A 16,531-nucleotide genomic window follows, 5' to 3' on the forward strand; every position below is an offset into this window, starting at 1 on the left:
AGTATGAGTATGTGCTTGTGTGTGTTAATAAAATTCTTTAAAACATGTTTTAAGTACTGTTTTGTTTTTTACATGGTAATCATTTACCAACAGAATTTGGTGCCCTATCCCCAGGCTCCCTCTAACAAAACAAAACATCTGATAGTAATTGTGATTTCTTTTTCTTGGTATATATTGTTTGATGGTGTAAGTGATAGGGTGCCAATATGAAGTCCTGCAAAGGGGAGCAGTGCCACTTGGGAAAAGTGGTCCTCATGACCATAAATAACAGACAGCTGATACTTTTCCCCTAACCCGATTTATTGTGAGCTTATGTACAGCTTTGACTCTTGACTGAATGACGTTTCCTTCCTACTCCTTCCTATCTCCCTCCTTCCTATCTTGGAGCTGACACCCACTTCTGGAGTCCCCATTATCTACTAGAATCCTCCCAGAATTTCTGGTCCCACTTAAGTCTGATGCAACCAGGTAAGTGACCCTGGAGAATTTCCCTACCACATCTGGTACTGATTTTCCCAACCAAGCCCACCTTTATCATATGAGATGTCCCTCTCAGACCTCACCTTGAGCACGTACTCCTACTGAGATTTTACCAATGTAAATGTCTCCCTCATGTACCTGATCCTTGACCCTTCAAGGGTCAATCTATGACTGTGTTGTCATTTAATGAGTGTGTGTGTGTGTGTGTGTGTTGATTTTGATTTTTCCTGCTTGCTACACCCCATAGTAATAAGGCTCATGCTTATTTAATCACCAGTTACATTTGTATATGAAGAACATCACATTTTTTCACATGATGACAATTGCCATGTGCTTAAATTTGGGGAGTGACTTGGAAAAAAAAAAAAAAGACTATACAAGATGAAATCTGTACAGCTGCAATGGGCTCTGCCAGGTAGAGAAAATGCCTAATCTGCTGAGACAGACAAAATCCCCACTGAAACCCTAGCAACAAGAAAGTTATTGCAAACAAATAATCTAACCTATTAAAAGGATAGTAAAACAATACCAGGATGGTCATTCATGAAGTTCAGGTTGTCCCATTTTTAACAGATTTGTAGGTGGTAAGGACAAGTTATCTGAGGGACCTTGGAGATTGCTGCTTGAGAGAAAACTGAAAACAAAGAGAGAGTGTTGGTCCTGGAGGTCCATATCATGGAAAGTATGGATAGGGAACACTTGGACCTTTTAAAAGAGACAAATTGAAGATGAATAAAAAGAATATTTAAGATAGCCAAAGGCAGGAATTCTTTGCTCCATGGGAACATAGAGACGAAAGACAGAAAAGAGCCTCCAGAATGGTTTAGATAAGTTCAATGCCAGCTCCATTATAGATAACTAGAAGAAGCTGGATTAATTGTGATCTAGATGGGCTCTCTCCAAAACTTCACTTGATGCTCCAGCTGTATTATATAGTTACTTGAACCGTTGATTTGACTCACCATAACAGTGACTATGTTTATAGGGATGGAGATTGGAAGGGTGGGAGAGCCCCCCTCTTTCCCCTACCCCCATCCCCCCTGCCAAAGACCAGAGTACCAGGGGCAGGTTTCCTGGGAATGAATTCACAGACTCAAACATTCTTGAGATCAAGGTTACACTTTTCAGTGGGAAAAGGTTCTTAGGGAACCTGAGAGTTGAATGGGGAGAGTTGATATTTGTTCTATAGTAAGACATGTGCCAAGTGTGATGATTAGGTAATTTGGGGGAGGATTAGGGAGTGGTTAAGGAGTGGTCAGCTCTTAAAGGGACATGAACTTTTAGTATCTACTGCACAGGTATTTTACCCATCGGGAAATAGCCCAAGGGGAGGTACCTGGAGGTGTAGGTTTAGACCTGAAACGTCACTAAGTCAATTAACCATCAGGGCTGACTGAGCAGGCTGCTCTTGTCAATGTCTTGTTAGACAAGATAAATGTAAGGGGGTATATACATATATATGTCTAAGTCTGGGATACGTATGACTGGTCAGTGAATAGTAAATGTCATTATGACCCATTATGACTGGCCAGTTCAGCCAGTACACAGCTGATTCAAACTAATAAATTCTACTGGTGCAGCTGGCTACCGTAGCAGGAAAAGAGATAAAGGTTTTTGCTGGGGCAGGCTGTGTCCTTGGGCTGGGGAGAAACTGCTTGGGATAGTGTTCTGAGGATTGGGAGAAAAGTGATTTTTAGAATTGAGGTCCAAGCATAGGCACCCAAGCACCCCATCAATAGTGGTAAAAATAAATCGATATTTCATTTACATTAGCCTTTATGCTACATAAAATGAAGGAATGTTAATTTCATTCACTGTATTATCAGGAACACATTTCTTCTAAAGTGAGTTTGGCAGGATACATTCTATTTTTTTTTTAATTCTGTCATGGTTTGTCCTTTTTTTAAAAAAGTATTTATTTTAAACATGGTTTTCTCTTAAAATTTTGAGTTCTAAATTCTCTCCCTCTCTCCCATCTTTTCCCACTGAGTAGACAAGCAAGGTATCAATTATATGTGTGAAATTATACAAAATCTATTTCCATATTAACTATATTGCCAAGAAAGTGAGAAAATTATACTTCACTTTGCATTTAGGATTGCCAGTTCTCTCTCTGGAGGTGAACAGTAATTTTTTCATCTTGAGTCCTTTGGCTTTGTGTTGGATAATGATATTAATCAGAGTAGCCAAGTCTTTCACAGTTGATAGTCATTACAACGTTGCTGTTACTTGCATAATGATCTCTTGGTTCTTCACACTTCACTTTTCATCAGTCCATATAGATCTTGCCATGTTTTTCTGAACCCTGCCCCACCTTTTCATTTCTTATAGAAAAGTAGTACTCCATCACAACCACAGGCCATAATGTGTTCAGCCATCTACCAACTGACAAGCATTCCCTCAGTTTCCATTAGTTTGCCACCACAAAAAGAGCTGCTATAAGTCTTTGTTTCTACCTATAGGTCCTTTTCCTTTTCTTTTGATCTCTTTGGGCTACAGACCAAATAGTGGGATTATTGAATCAAAAGATAAGCAAAACACCCTGATCTTTACCCAGGAAGGGTCCCTGCTGCCCTGTAGCCACAAGTATTAGCGCTCCTCTTGAACTTGTAACTGTGAACAGGTTTCTTGCTCCCTTGTGATGGACCACAAGCATTCCTCTCCCTAGAGAACTGCGACCAGAACCATGTACAAGCAATAGAATTGCCAGTTGCACCAGCTGTACGAAGTATTAGCAACAAGTCCCCTGCATTCTCCTTCTGACCAGTTGTGAGCCTCTCTTACACTCTGGACTGTGAGCTCCCAAAGCTGCTGGTGCTGCTGTGACAGCTATTGCCGTAGACTTCCTAGGTTTTCGTAGGTAGGGGAAACCCTGACCTTTTGTTGGCTCTGACAAATTTGATTTGAGGTATTATTTTAAACTTGTTTGGAGGGCAGCGTTGAAAGAGTTCAGCTGGGTTGCTACATCTAATTTGCTATCTTGGTTCTGCCTCCTCTCTATATTTGAGAATAATTTTTATAACATTAATTACCCTTTAAGTGTTTGTTAGGGATCACTTATGAATACATTTGGCCAATGTTTAATTCTCCACCCCATTAGCTGTTAATTTATAACTTCCTAAATTTGAGATTGATTTGTTTATGAGTTTTAGGTTTCATTTTGCTAATTTGCATATTTTATATTTTTGTAGCTGCTTTACAAATCTCCTTTAAATTCTAAGTTTAGCTGGCATACAATTCTGTATAATAGTTTCTCACGATTATTTTTATTTCTTCTGTTGTGGATTCACCTTGTTTATTTTTATTTTGGCAATTAGGTAATGGTTTATTGATTTTTATTCATTTTTAAGTGACTCAATTTTATTGATCAGTTCTATTTTTTTATTTTTGAGTTTCTTTGCCTAGTTTTCAAGGTTTCTTTTTTTTGGTACTTGTTTTAGAGTTGCTAGTTTATTTTCAAGTCTTTAAAATTATATCATTTATATATCTTGCATTTTCCTATTTTGTCGTTATGCATTATTAGACATGTAATTTTTATAGAGGTCTTTGCTTTAGCTCTGTCCCATTAGTTCTGGTTTATTGCTTTGATGTTCTTATGTTTAATGTAATTGTTTGGTCTTTCTCAATGATACCATTTAGGTTTGTATCTTTAGGTTCCATTTCTTTGATTCACTACTAATATTATATGTTTTGTTTTATAAAGGATATATTTGTTATATTATTTGTTATATTTGCCTTTTTATATTCATGTTTTTATGTTTACGGTTCCCTTATACCTTAGCAACATGGTTAATTTTGACACATTTTTGAGATGCTGAAAAGATATATATATATATATATATATATATATATATATATATATATATATATATATATATATATATATATAAAATCTTTAATATCCTCACTCAGAAGTCACATTGGTCAGCTAAATCTAGTTTATCCACAATTCATTCAATCCTATATTTTGTTTTTATTTATATTTGTTAGATATATCTAGCTCTGAGAGGAATATTAAATTATATGACTATATTGTGTTGCTATTAATGTCTTAACTACTTGGGTATATTTAATTCCTCTTTAAGTTAGCCTTTTAGTCTGCTGTCTGTTTTTCTTTCCCCAGCCTCCTTCCATCTCTTTTCCATTGTTATTGCAATAATCTCCTACTCTTGGAGTTTACTTTTATCGTTATTCGCTCTCTCCCCTCCATCCTTCAAACTCTCTTGCTAGAGCTTACCATATCTCCTAGCTATCACCCTACATTTCTTTTCCCCTTCTTGGCTACACTCCTTGAAAAAGTAACGTTGAGCATTTGATTCCACTATCACCTTTTCCTTCTGAATATTCTCTTTATCTTGGGTTTCTATGATGCTGCTCTCCTGGTTCTTCTACCTGCCTGACTGCTTCTCAGTGTCCTTTGCTGGATATTCATTCATGTCACACCCACCAACTATGGGTGTCTTCAAAGGCTCTGTCCGGAGCCTTCTTTTTTCTCTACATTATTTTATTTAATGATTTCATCAGTGTGCATTCACTTAATCTCTCTGCATTTTTTAATATGATTCTAAATTGTTTTGATTTGGAAAAGCTGCCTTCTTGTATCTTTTGACCATTTAAAAATTGGGGAATGACATATTCTTGCAGATTTGACAAAAGATCTTTATATATTTGAGATTTTTGATGGGGTGATGGAACCTGAACCTCTACAAAGAAAAGACCATGTCTTTGAAAGCAGCCCAGTCTCTGAATTTTCCCACAAATTTCAACAGCCCGGATCACTGGCATTAGTCCAAGGCATATGTCCCATCCCAGCCCACCTATATACTCCATGGTCCTTTCACAGTGGCTTTTGGTCCACTCCAGACGCTTAATTCATTTCACTGTTGCACCTGGGCCACCCCAGGCTATTTACCGCTCCTTAACCCTATCCAGATCTTCTCACTATCTTTTTTGTATGTAAGTATCATTCTCACTGCCATAAATCTGAAGATTAATTAGGAATCTAGCCCGAACTGTTGGTGGGGATACTTTGCTACTTTGACCAAATGAAGGCTTACGTGCTTGAACTCTTTCCAGACAGACTCGCCCTGTACGCTGACCTTTCAGGGCTCCCAGCAACCTCAAACTACATTAATATGAGACTTTATCTGAGAAATCTGCCTATAAAAATTTGCCCCTAATTTCTGCTTTCCTTCTGATCTTGCCTACTTTTATTTGTGCAAATTTTTAAAAATTTAATAGAATTTAAATTATCCATTTTATACCTCATTCTGCTCTTTATTTCTTATTTTTTCATAAATTGTTTTCCTGTCCTTAAGTCTGATAGTAATATGTTCCATGTTTTTCTACTTTACTCGTAACATTTCTCTTTATATCTAGGTCTTGTATCCATCTTTACCTTATGGCATGAGATATTGATCTGTGCCCAATTTTTGTCACACGGCTTTCCAATTTTCCCAACAATTTTTACCAAATAATGAATTCTTATCCAATTTTAAGTCTTTATAGTTGTTAAAGTTACTGTATTTATTTGCTGCTGTAAATTGTATGTCTACTCTGTTCTATTGATCTACGTTACTACATGGTATATATATATATATATATGAATGGTTTTGATAATTACTGTCTTTTAATATAATTTCAGATCAGGTACTGCTAAATCTCCTTCCTTTACTTTTTTTTATCAGTTCCATTGATAATCTTGACTTTTTGTTCTTCCAAATGAATTTTGTTATTATTTTTTCTAATTCAGTAAATTTTTTTGTAATTTAATTATGTTTATATTGCAAAGTTCCTACTCTTCTCTGATCTTATAATCAGAAATGTTAGAAAGTCATCTAATCTACTAATGCTCCACTTTTCTTCCTCATGATTATTACTCAGTTTTGTAGGGTAAGTTAGTCTTGGTTGTAAGCCTTTTGGGATATCATATTCCAAAATTTTCTCTTGTTTATAGGAGAAACCTCTCGGTCTTGTGTGATTCTGGCTGTGGTTCACTGATATTTGAATTCCCCATTTCTGGATGCCTGCAGTAATTTTTTCTTGCAAACTCTAGATGTTGGCTATGATATTTCAGAAAGTTCAACTTTTGGGGTTTCTTTCAGGAAATGATTGGCAGATTCTTTTGATTTTTACTTTATACTTTGTTTCTGCTGGATTTGGTTTTAATATATCAAAAATTCACTTTTGAATTCTTTAAACATAGTGTTAAGGTTTCTTTTTAAATCACGCACAATGACTTTTTGGGGGTGTCTGATTCCTAAATTATCTATCCTTGACCTGTTTTTCAGGTTCTTCTGAATGGCTGATATCTTACATTTTTATTTTCTTTTTTTCCCCAAACTTTTGATTTTTGTTCTAATATTTCTTCTTGCCTCATGGAGTCATTGATTTCTATTTGGTCTATTGGAGTTATCAGGGAGTTCTTTATCAGGGTAAGGCTTATCATTTTCTGTTCTAAGTGATTAATTTTCCTAATTTTTTCCTTCAGAGATTTTATTTTATTTGTATTTTGCTCCATTTCTCCTGGGTATTAATGTATTCCTTGTGGAAAATCCATCTTTTCATCAGAGTCTCTGTTCACAGCTGCTATGGAGTTTCTCTTTCTAGGCTTAGTTTTTGAGGACCTCTGCATCAATATTATATCTTTTACAATAGTCTATGCATACTTTGCTCTACTTATCTCTGAATCACTGGGACTTTTCCCCTCTGATACTAATATGTGATCCTGTGAAAACAGGCCTCAGTCCTTTTGCCTTGCCATTTGAGGATCTGAATCAGGATATTCTGATCTTATGAATTTTGAAAGGTCAGGAGAGTGAGCCTCCAGAAATCTGGGAGTCAAAGACCATAGTAGGTTTTACAGCTATTCAAATATTAATGCCTCAGGGAGCAAGTAGTGACCTTTGGGACCAGCCCAGCAAGAGCTGAGACATGTTCTCATAAGGCAGTAATGATGCATTTGTCCATGAACTGGGTGGAATTAATGCTACGAAGAAATTGTTTTAACTCTGAAAGTATTCTTCTCAGAGTCTATGGTGGGTTAAGAATGGGTGTCCCAGGTATTGTGGATAAATGTTCATCTTTTTGTTTTTCATATATTTTGGAAATAATTATCCTTTTTAAAGGATAATTGATGTTGAGTAGTTGAACCGAATTGGCATACTACTCTCTGGTGACTAACAGTGTATGTGGGGATCACAGCTTGTGTGGGTTTGAGCCATTAATGTTGGAGAAGAGACACCCCTAGGTCCCCCAAGATACCCTTGGATTCCTCATGGGGAGAAGTATCAGGCTGTACTCTGGCATGGTGAGTCCATATATGCAGTACAGCATCCCAGGACTATCCTTTGGGGATGCTGTATAACACTAATATATTACATAGGTTTCTAGGAGCTGAGCTGTTTGCCTCCACTCTGGCAGTCATCTTAACTAGACTTCTTTCCGTGATCCTTTAAAGGTCAATGACCATGGCTCAATATTTACATCCATTAGTTCTTTTAGTATCTGAGAGTGTAGATTATTTCAGCAAGATGATTTGAACTCATTGTGGACAGCTAAATGCTCTCTTACTACCACTTCCTATGAGTATTTCCACGTCAACCTGATCCTTAAAAACAAAACAAAATAAACAACCCTTACTTGATCTGACATTAGTTATAATACACATACTTCCTTTCATTGTTAAATTCTTTGAGAAAGCTGTCTGTGCTTGACTTTCCACTTTCTTCTTTCTCATATAAACCTTCTGCAACTTGGTTTTTGAAGAAATCTTGCAAATGAATTTTTTTTTTACTCTTTGTGACCTCATTTGGGGTTTTTATGGCAAAGATACTGTAGTGGTTTGCCGTTTTCTTCTCCAGCTCGTTTTATAATTGAGGAATTGAGGCAAACAGGTGTAAGTGACTTGCCCAGGGTCACATAGCTGTCAAGTGTCTGAGGCCAGAATTGAACTCATGAACATGAGTCTTCCTGACTCCAAGCCCAGTGCTCTATCCACTGCACCAACTAGCTTCCCTTCAGTGTCCATTACTGATTCTTCATCCATGTCACATACAGAAACCATGGCCATCCCTGAAGGCTCTGTCATGGACATTCTTTTTTCACTCTATATTATTTCATTTGATGATCTCATAATCTTTCATGGGTTAAATTATAATTTCATTTGTCATTTAATTATCACATCATTTGTTAATTATGGTCCCCACACCTACAAATCCAACCTTAGGTTTTCCCCTGAGCCTTAGTCATCCATTTCCAGTTGCTTCTTGGACAACTCAAACCATGTGTCCTATAGGCCACTAAAACTCAACATGTCTTCTAAATTGTAGCTTGTTATCTTTCTCCCCCAACACTAAACCATTCTCCCTTTTGAATATTTCTATTACTTTAGAGGATATCACCTTCCTCCCAGTTGCCCCAACCTGTAACCTCAGTGTCTCATTCTCACTGCACATGTCTAATTTATGTCATTGAACCTTGTCATTTCTACCTTCACAATATTTGATGTATACATTCTCTCTTCCACTTATACATTCTACTTCTGGCTCTCATCCTCATTCTCCTGGACCACTGCAATCTCTGCGAATTGGTCTCCCTACCTCAAGTCACTCCTGACTCCAATTCATCCTCCACTGAGATGTCGAGTTGAGTTGTCTAAAACATAGTTTTGATCTTGTCACCTCATCATTCTCAGTGAGCCCCACTTCCCAAATCAAATATTAATTGTTCTTTTGACATTTAAATCTCTTCAAACTTGTCTTCTTCCTCTCCTTCTTACACTTTATGCCCCTCCCCACACAGTCCAGTACCCTCCGCACAGTACAAGCCACTGACACTGACCCTCTCTCTGTTCCTCACACAAAATACTCTATTTTCCATCTTTGTACCTTTGTAGGGTCAGTCCCTCACATCGAGAATGTTCTGTTCCACTATCTCTCCCCTAGTTACCCTGGTTGTCTTTAAGACTCAGCTGAAATGCCATCTTCTAGAAAAGCCTTAACCAATTCCCCCAGCTGTGAATGCCTTCCCTTTTCAGATGACCTTTCTCTATTCTGTACATATCTTGTTTGTAGCTAGTGTCCTTCATTTTATCGTACGCTCCTTGAAAGCTAGAACTCTTTGCCTTTCTTATCCTCAATACTTAAAACAATGCCAAGAACACAGTAAATCCTTGACAAATTCTTGATGACTGACTTGTATGTAGGCACCAACTCCCTACGAATCATTTTTGTTTTTTCCTTTCTACTGCCAAGATCAATTTCCTTGGCAAAACAAGAACAGATGTGAACTAAGAGCGAATCAGCTCTGCTTTTTCCCCATGATTAGTTATCATTGTCTCATCCAACCTGAGCAGCTACAGTACCATACCATCTTTGAATATTTTCAAAATAAGCTAACGGTACCCATCCTTTTTATTGGCCTTACCTTTTCTTGTTAATATCAGCTCATTGTAAGCTTTAGTACTCCCAACAATCAATCAGTCAACATTTAGTAAGCATCTACTACGTGCCAAGCACAAAGTGTGAACACTATCCTCATAGAACCTTTCCATACTTTTGTTATTTTTTGTTGCCTGCTCTGATTTGCATTTTCTGTATGTCTTTTAAAATCCAAAGTTCATTAGTATGTTCCCTGTGAATCCATGTCAGTTTATATTAATAACATTTGATTATGCCTTTGCTTTTTATATTATAGTAATTTCCAAGTGTACCTCCCCTGCCAGTAAGTGATCTATTCCCACCTTTGTGACAAAGAAAGCCATTGAGCAAAGCCTACACCACAGTGGCCCCCATATGCCAGCGTGTACCATATACCACATTTCTTACAGTAGCATTATATTCCATGATTATGTGAACACGCCATACTTTGTTGAATTATCCTCAATTGAGTGGTACCTGTTTTATTTCTGCATTTTTGCTACCACAAGATGCTGGTATTAATATTTTGGAATACATAGGGACTTTGTCTTTGACCCTTCTTATATATGTCCAGTAGTGGGATTACTGTCTTATCAACTATTTTTTCTTTTTTTTAAAACTTTTATTCTTAAGTTTGATTGATTCTATTTCAACTCAAGTCTTTCTTCTCCTTTATTTTGTAAAATTATTACTTAACATTTTATTTCCCTTCAATTATATGTAAAAACATCTTCTAACATTGGATTTTTTAAAATTTTGAGTGGGATAGTTTAGTCATTTTTCTCATAGGATTCCACATTGTTTTCTATAACACTTGGACCAATTTACAGGTCTACATATACTGCATTAATTATTAGTATGACTGTGATAGGATTTTATTATAGTACTCCTATGGCAATGAGTGGTAGAAGGACACTTACATTTCCACTTCAGACAAAGGTGCACTTATCCTCTGTGTGTTTCCAGTTGGTCATAAAGATTATTTTGGCTACTGAGATGATTGGTTGTTATCCTTCTAAGAGGTGTCAAGGAACAGTAGATCTGACAATGGCTGATTGGACCAATACAAGCTCAGAAGGCTCTGCCACAGATTGGGCATGCATAGTCCATATGAACATTTTGGAGTGGAGATGCCTCTAAATTTGTGCAGCTCATACATTTCTTTTGAGCTCCTGCAATTCTGCTTTGTTGATAGAACACAGCACCTTCTTTGATGCAGGCATGCCATGCTGAGTGTCTCCTATGTCTTATAATCAGTTCTAGTGAAATAGAATTCTGTGGCTGTGCTAAAGGGGCAATCCCTGCCCCTAAAGTCTGTTCTTCTTTCTAGCTTTGAATAGTAAGGACAATTAACTCTCTGAAGTCCAGAATGTAGGTGGACCCCCTGCCCTCCCCAATACTGGACTGCCATGACTTCATTGACTTGTAAGCAGGCCTGTTCCTGGGATGAGGTTGCCTTCTATGTCTGTCTTCTTTCCTTTTATACAAGATATGGGAGGTTTTGAAAGGCAGCTGGAATTTTTTGTCTTCCTTGGCTCTAGAACAGTGGGTTTTTGGGGGGGTTACTAGAGTCATCATGGGGAAAAATTGTTGAGAGAGAGGGGGGCAGGTATCATCCAAAGACATCTACTTATTCCTGATTGGGCTATACTCGGTGAAGTTGAAATGTAAAACAGCTAATGAGCCCCTCTCAGAAACTATTTGCCAAGGACCCAACAATATTTGAATATTGGTTGACTACAGTCATTCTATGATTCTTTATTGCTTAGTGTCCCCTTTCTATGTGGGAATAAAACTGACTATTCCATACCTGACTTATGTTTATACTCCCTTCATATCCTCCTGCCTTGGTGAGAGGACTCATTAGACAGATCTTCACAAAAACGAGATCAGGGCGGAAGAGAAACACTTGGAACCTGGTCCATCTCTTGAGAAGACAAGGAATCCCAGAGGAATGACAGTAGAGGGAATCTGGAGGGAAGGAAAGGTAGAAGATAGAAGGTAGGCTGAGACTGGTGTCTGGCTCACTGAAATTCTAGGATAGCATCTTGGATCACAATCTCAAAGACATAGATTATTTCTATCTTTTAACATCTTTGTGGAGAGGCAGCTTCCTGTCGTGTGATACGGAATTGATTTCCAAATTCAGAAGATGTGAGTTCAAATCCATCTATAATCCCTACTGGATGTATTAGTCTAGACATAGCATCTATTCTTTTCTTCCTTCTTAGGTTCAAAGCCCACACTGGACACATATTTGCCACATCACCCTGGTTAAGGCCCTTAAGTTCTTAGTGCCTCTTGAAACTCTCCAAGTCAGATTTTTTAACCTTTTTTGAGTTATCGCCCCTTTAAACAGTCTAGTGAAGTCTATGAACTCCTTCTCAGAATGTTTTTTTTAAATGCATAAAATAAAATACATAGAATGCCAAAGGAAACCAATAATATTGAAATAGTTATAAAAACAAGTTTGTAGAACCCTGGCTCTAAGATAACAGGTTGCAAAACATTTGTGAATCTGCATTGGTTGAATCTTACCTTGGTGCTCCATACACCGATAACACTGCAATTCTGGACAAAAAGAAAGCAAAGACACTTTGCTAGACAAACACAGAGTTTTTTTTTCTCTCGAACTTACCTTGTTTAATTTACTGTCTTACTAACTCATTTTTCTTTTTTTCTTAAAACTTTTCTTCTTCATTTTGATTCATTCTACATCAGCTCAAGTCTTTCTTCTCCTTTATTTTGTAAAATTACTACTTAACATTTTATTTCCCCTCAATTATATGTAAAAACATCTTCTAACATTTGATTTTTTAAAATTTTGAGTTCCAAATCTTTCCATCTCTCTCATTGAGAAGGTAAGCAATTTGATATAGGTTATACATGTGCTGTCATGTAAAACATATTTTCATATTAGCCATGTTGTAAAGAAAATATAGACTAAAGAAAAAAACAAGAAAAATAAAATTTAAAAAAGCATGCTTTGAATTGCATTCAGACTCCATCAGTTCTTTCTCTGGCTATTATTTTCATTGTTAAGTCCTTTGGAATTGTCAGATCATTGTTCTGCTGAGAACAGTTAAGTCATTCACAATTGATCATCATATAGCATTGTGAGGTACAATGTTCTCCTGGTTCTGCTGACTTCATTTTCCAACCATTAACACAAATTTTTCCAGATTTTTTTTCTGAGAGCATTCTGCTCATCATTTCTTATAACAGCACAACTGCATTCCATCATAATCATGTACCGTAACTTGGTCGGGCATTCCCCAACTGATGGGCATTGCCTCAATTTCCAATTCTTTCACACTACTAAAAGATATACTATAAATATATTTGTACATATAGGTCCTTTTCCTTTTTGTTTTTTTTTTCATTTCTTTGGGATATAGGTCTAGTAGTGGTATTGTTGGGACAAAGGATAAGCACAGTTCTATACCCTTTGGGCATAGTTCCAAATTGCTCTTCAGAAAGACTGAATCAATTCACAACTCCACCAACAATCCATTAGTGTCTCAATTTCCCCTCATTCTTCCAACATTTATCATTTTCCTTTTCTATCATAATAGCCAATTTGATACATGAGGGGTGGTACCTCATAATTGTTTTAATTTACATTTCTGTAGTCAATGGTGATTTAGAGCATTTTTTCATATGACTATAGATAGTTTCCATTACTCTATCTGAAAACTGTCTTTTCATATCCTTTGACTGTTTATCAATTAGGAAATGACTCTTTTTTCTATAAATTTGACTTCACTATTTGTTTATTTGAGAAATGAGCCCTTGTGGTAATTTTTTCCCCACAGTTATGATTACTAATTTTATTTCCCTAGATCCCATTTCTTCCTATTTATCTTACACTTTCCTCCTCAAAAATGTTTTGTTTCTGACTAATGCCTTGCCCAACCTGCCCTCAGTTTTATCAGTCTTATTCCTTTCTCTTGTCCCCTTCCTCTCCTACTTTCTTGCAACTCTGGTCTTTTCATCAAGAATGCTTGAAAGTCCTTTATTTTGTTGAATGTCCATTTTTTTTCCTCTGAAGGATTGATTATATTCACTTTTGCTAGATAGGTAATTCTTCGTTGTAATCCAAGCTCTTTTATCCTCTGGAATATCATTCCAAGCCCTCTGATCCTTTTATGTAGAAACTGCTAAATCTTGTGTTATCCTGACTGTGGCTATTGCTTCTTTCTGGCTGCCTGCAATATTTTCTCCTTGACTTGAGAGATCTGGAATTTGGCTAGAATATTCATGGAAATTTTCATTTTTGGATCTCTTTCAGGAAATGATTGGTAGATTTTTTCAATTTCTATTTTACCCTTTGGTTTTAGAATATCAGGGCAGTTTTCCTTGATAATTTCTTGAAAGATAATATTTAGATTCTTTTTTTGATCATGGCTTTCAGGTGGTAAAATAAATCTTAAATTATTTTTCCATGTCAGTTATTTTTTTCAATGAGACATTTCACTTTTCTCTTTTTTTCATTCTTTCAATTTTGTTTAATTGCTTGTTGAAAGACTCATGGAGGAGAGTTTTGACTTACACAATTCTAATTTTTTTAAGAAATTGTTTTCTTCACTGAGCTTTTGTACCACCTTTTCCATTTGACCATTTCTATTTTTTACAGTATTCTTTTCTTCTGTGAATTTTTGTTCCTCTTTTTTCATCTAGCCAATACTGCTTTTTAAGGTATTTTTTTCTTCAGTGAATGTTTTATGCTTCCTTTACCATTTGATCTAATCTCTTTTTAAGGTGTTATTTTCTTCAGTATTTTTCGTGCTTCCTTTACCAAGCTGTTGACTCTTCTTTCATGATTTTCTTGCATCACTCTCACTTATTTTCTCAATTTTTCCTCTACCTCTCTTAATTTTATTTTAAAAAATCTTTTTGAGCTTTCCCAGGAATTCTTCTTGGGCATGAAACCAATTCACATTTTTCTTTGAGGCTTTGACTAGCAGTTTTAAATTTGTTTTCTTCTTTTGAGTTTGTGTTTTGATCTTTCCTGTCACCACGGTAACTTTCTATGGTCAGGATCTTTTGTTGTTGTTGTTGTTTGCTTACTCTCCCAGCCTATTTCTTGACTTTTAGCTTTATACTAAAGTTGGGCTGTGCTTGCTGGATGGAGGGGGCACTGTCCCAAAGCTCAGAGATTTTTTTGTGCAGCTATTTTTAGAGCTAATTCTGGGGTTCTGTTAGCTTTCAGTTCTTTCAAGGTGCTATGATCTAGGGAGAGGTGTATTTACTAGTCTCCTGAACTATACTCTGGTCTGTGAGGGACCACAAGCTCTCTTTTTTGCCCTGGAACTGTAATGAGAGTCCCTGTTCCCCTGTGTCTGCAAACTCTGGTTTGCTAGCGTTCCTCCTTTCTCTGGGACTGTGACCTAGGACTGTGACTTAGATCCAGGTTTGGACAATGCAACAGAGTCCTGCACCTAGTGACACCAAAGAGATTCCTGTAATCTCCTTCTGAGCAGGTGTCCAACCCTTTTACCATTTTGGGACTGAGAGGTCTGGAAGCAGTTACCACCACTGCTGATTCAGTCACGCTCAAAGGCTGTTGTTGGTTTCCTGTGGCATGGCCTGTGCCCTCACAGCCTGCATTGAACTGTGCTCCACACTCACTCTGTTGCAACAGAGCTTTCATGCTGAACTTTTAAGTTTTTTGGGGCCAGAAAAATGTTTCACTTCCTCCTTTTGTGGGTTCTGATGCTTCAGAATTTGTTTTGAGGCACTATTTACAGTTCTTTGAAGGGGAATTTGGTAGAATTCAGGTGAGTCTTTGCCTTTTCTCCTCCATCTTGGCTCTGCCCCTTCCTTCTTTTTTTTAAAGTTTGGTTATACTGTCTTGTTAAACATTGGACAAAAGGTTGTTCATATCAGGAATTTCTTGTAAGGGAGAATATAGACAGCTATTGAATATCTCTGTTCATGGCACAATGTCTTAAAATAAACCATGAATCTGAATCAAAGCCTTTTTGATTTCTTCCAAACCTTGGACACTAAAATTTTCAGTTATGATGATATGTATTATATTCAACTATCACAAGTAGTAAGTTGTAAAGTCTGTTTTGGGCCATAAGAAATAATGATTAAAATCAAGAGCACAAATTTTGGTGTTTAAAAAATACATATTCACATTTTCTCTTTCCACTGTCCAATTTTCCTTCTCTCTAATCTGAACTTGATACAAAAAGGTGTAGTTTCTACTGGAATTTTAAGGACTTCCCAGTCTTGTTCTTCTGTTTTCATTTTCAAAATTGAATTCTAGGCAGTAGAATATAGAAACAACAACTCTCAGATTTGAAAGGGACTTTGGTGATCATTTAGTTCATTCTATACTCGAAAAAAGACTCTCTAATATAACCTACCTGGCAGGTGGTCATTTATCCTGTGCCTGAAGGTCTCCAATAAGAGGTTATTTACCACTACCCAAGATAAACCATTCCATGTCTATTATAATGAATAATCACTTATTGGCTTAAGAATAATCTTAGGGTCTATATCCCAAAAAGATCATAAAAATGAGAAAAGGACCCACATGTGCAATATTTATAGTAGCTCTTTTTGTGGTGGCAAAGAATTGGAAATTGAAGGGATGTCCATCAATCAGGAAATGGTTGAAC

This window comes from Notamacropus eugenii, chromosome 3, assembly GCF_028372415.1.
Source record: "Notamacropus eugenii isolate mMacEug1 chromosome 3, mMacEug1.pri_v2, whole genome shotgun sequence".
Taxonomy (NCBI): Eukaryota; Metazoa; Chordata; class Mammalia; order Diprotodontia; family Macropodidae; genus Notamacropus; species Notamacropus eugenii.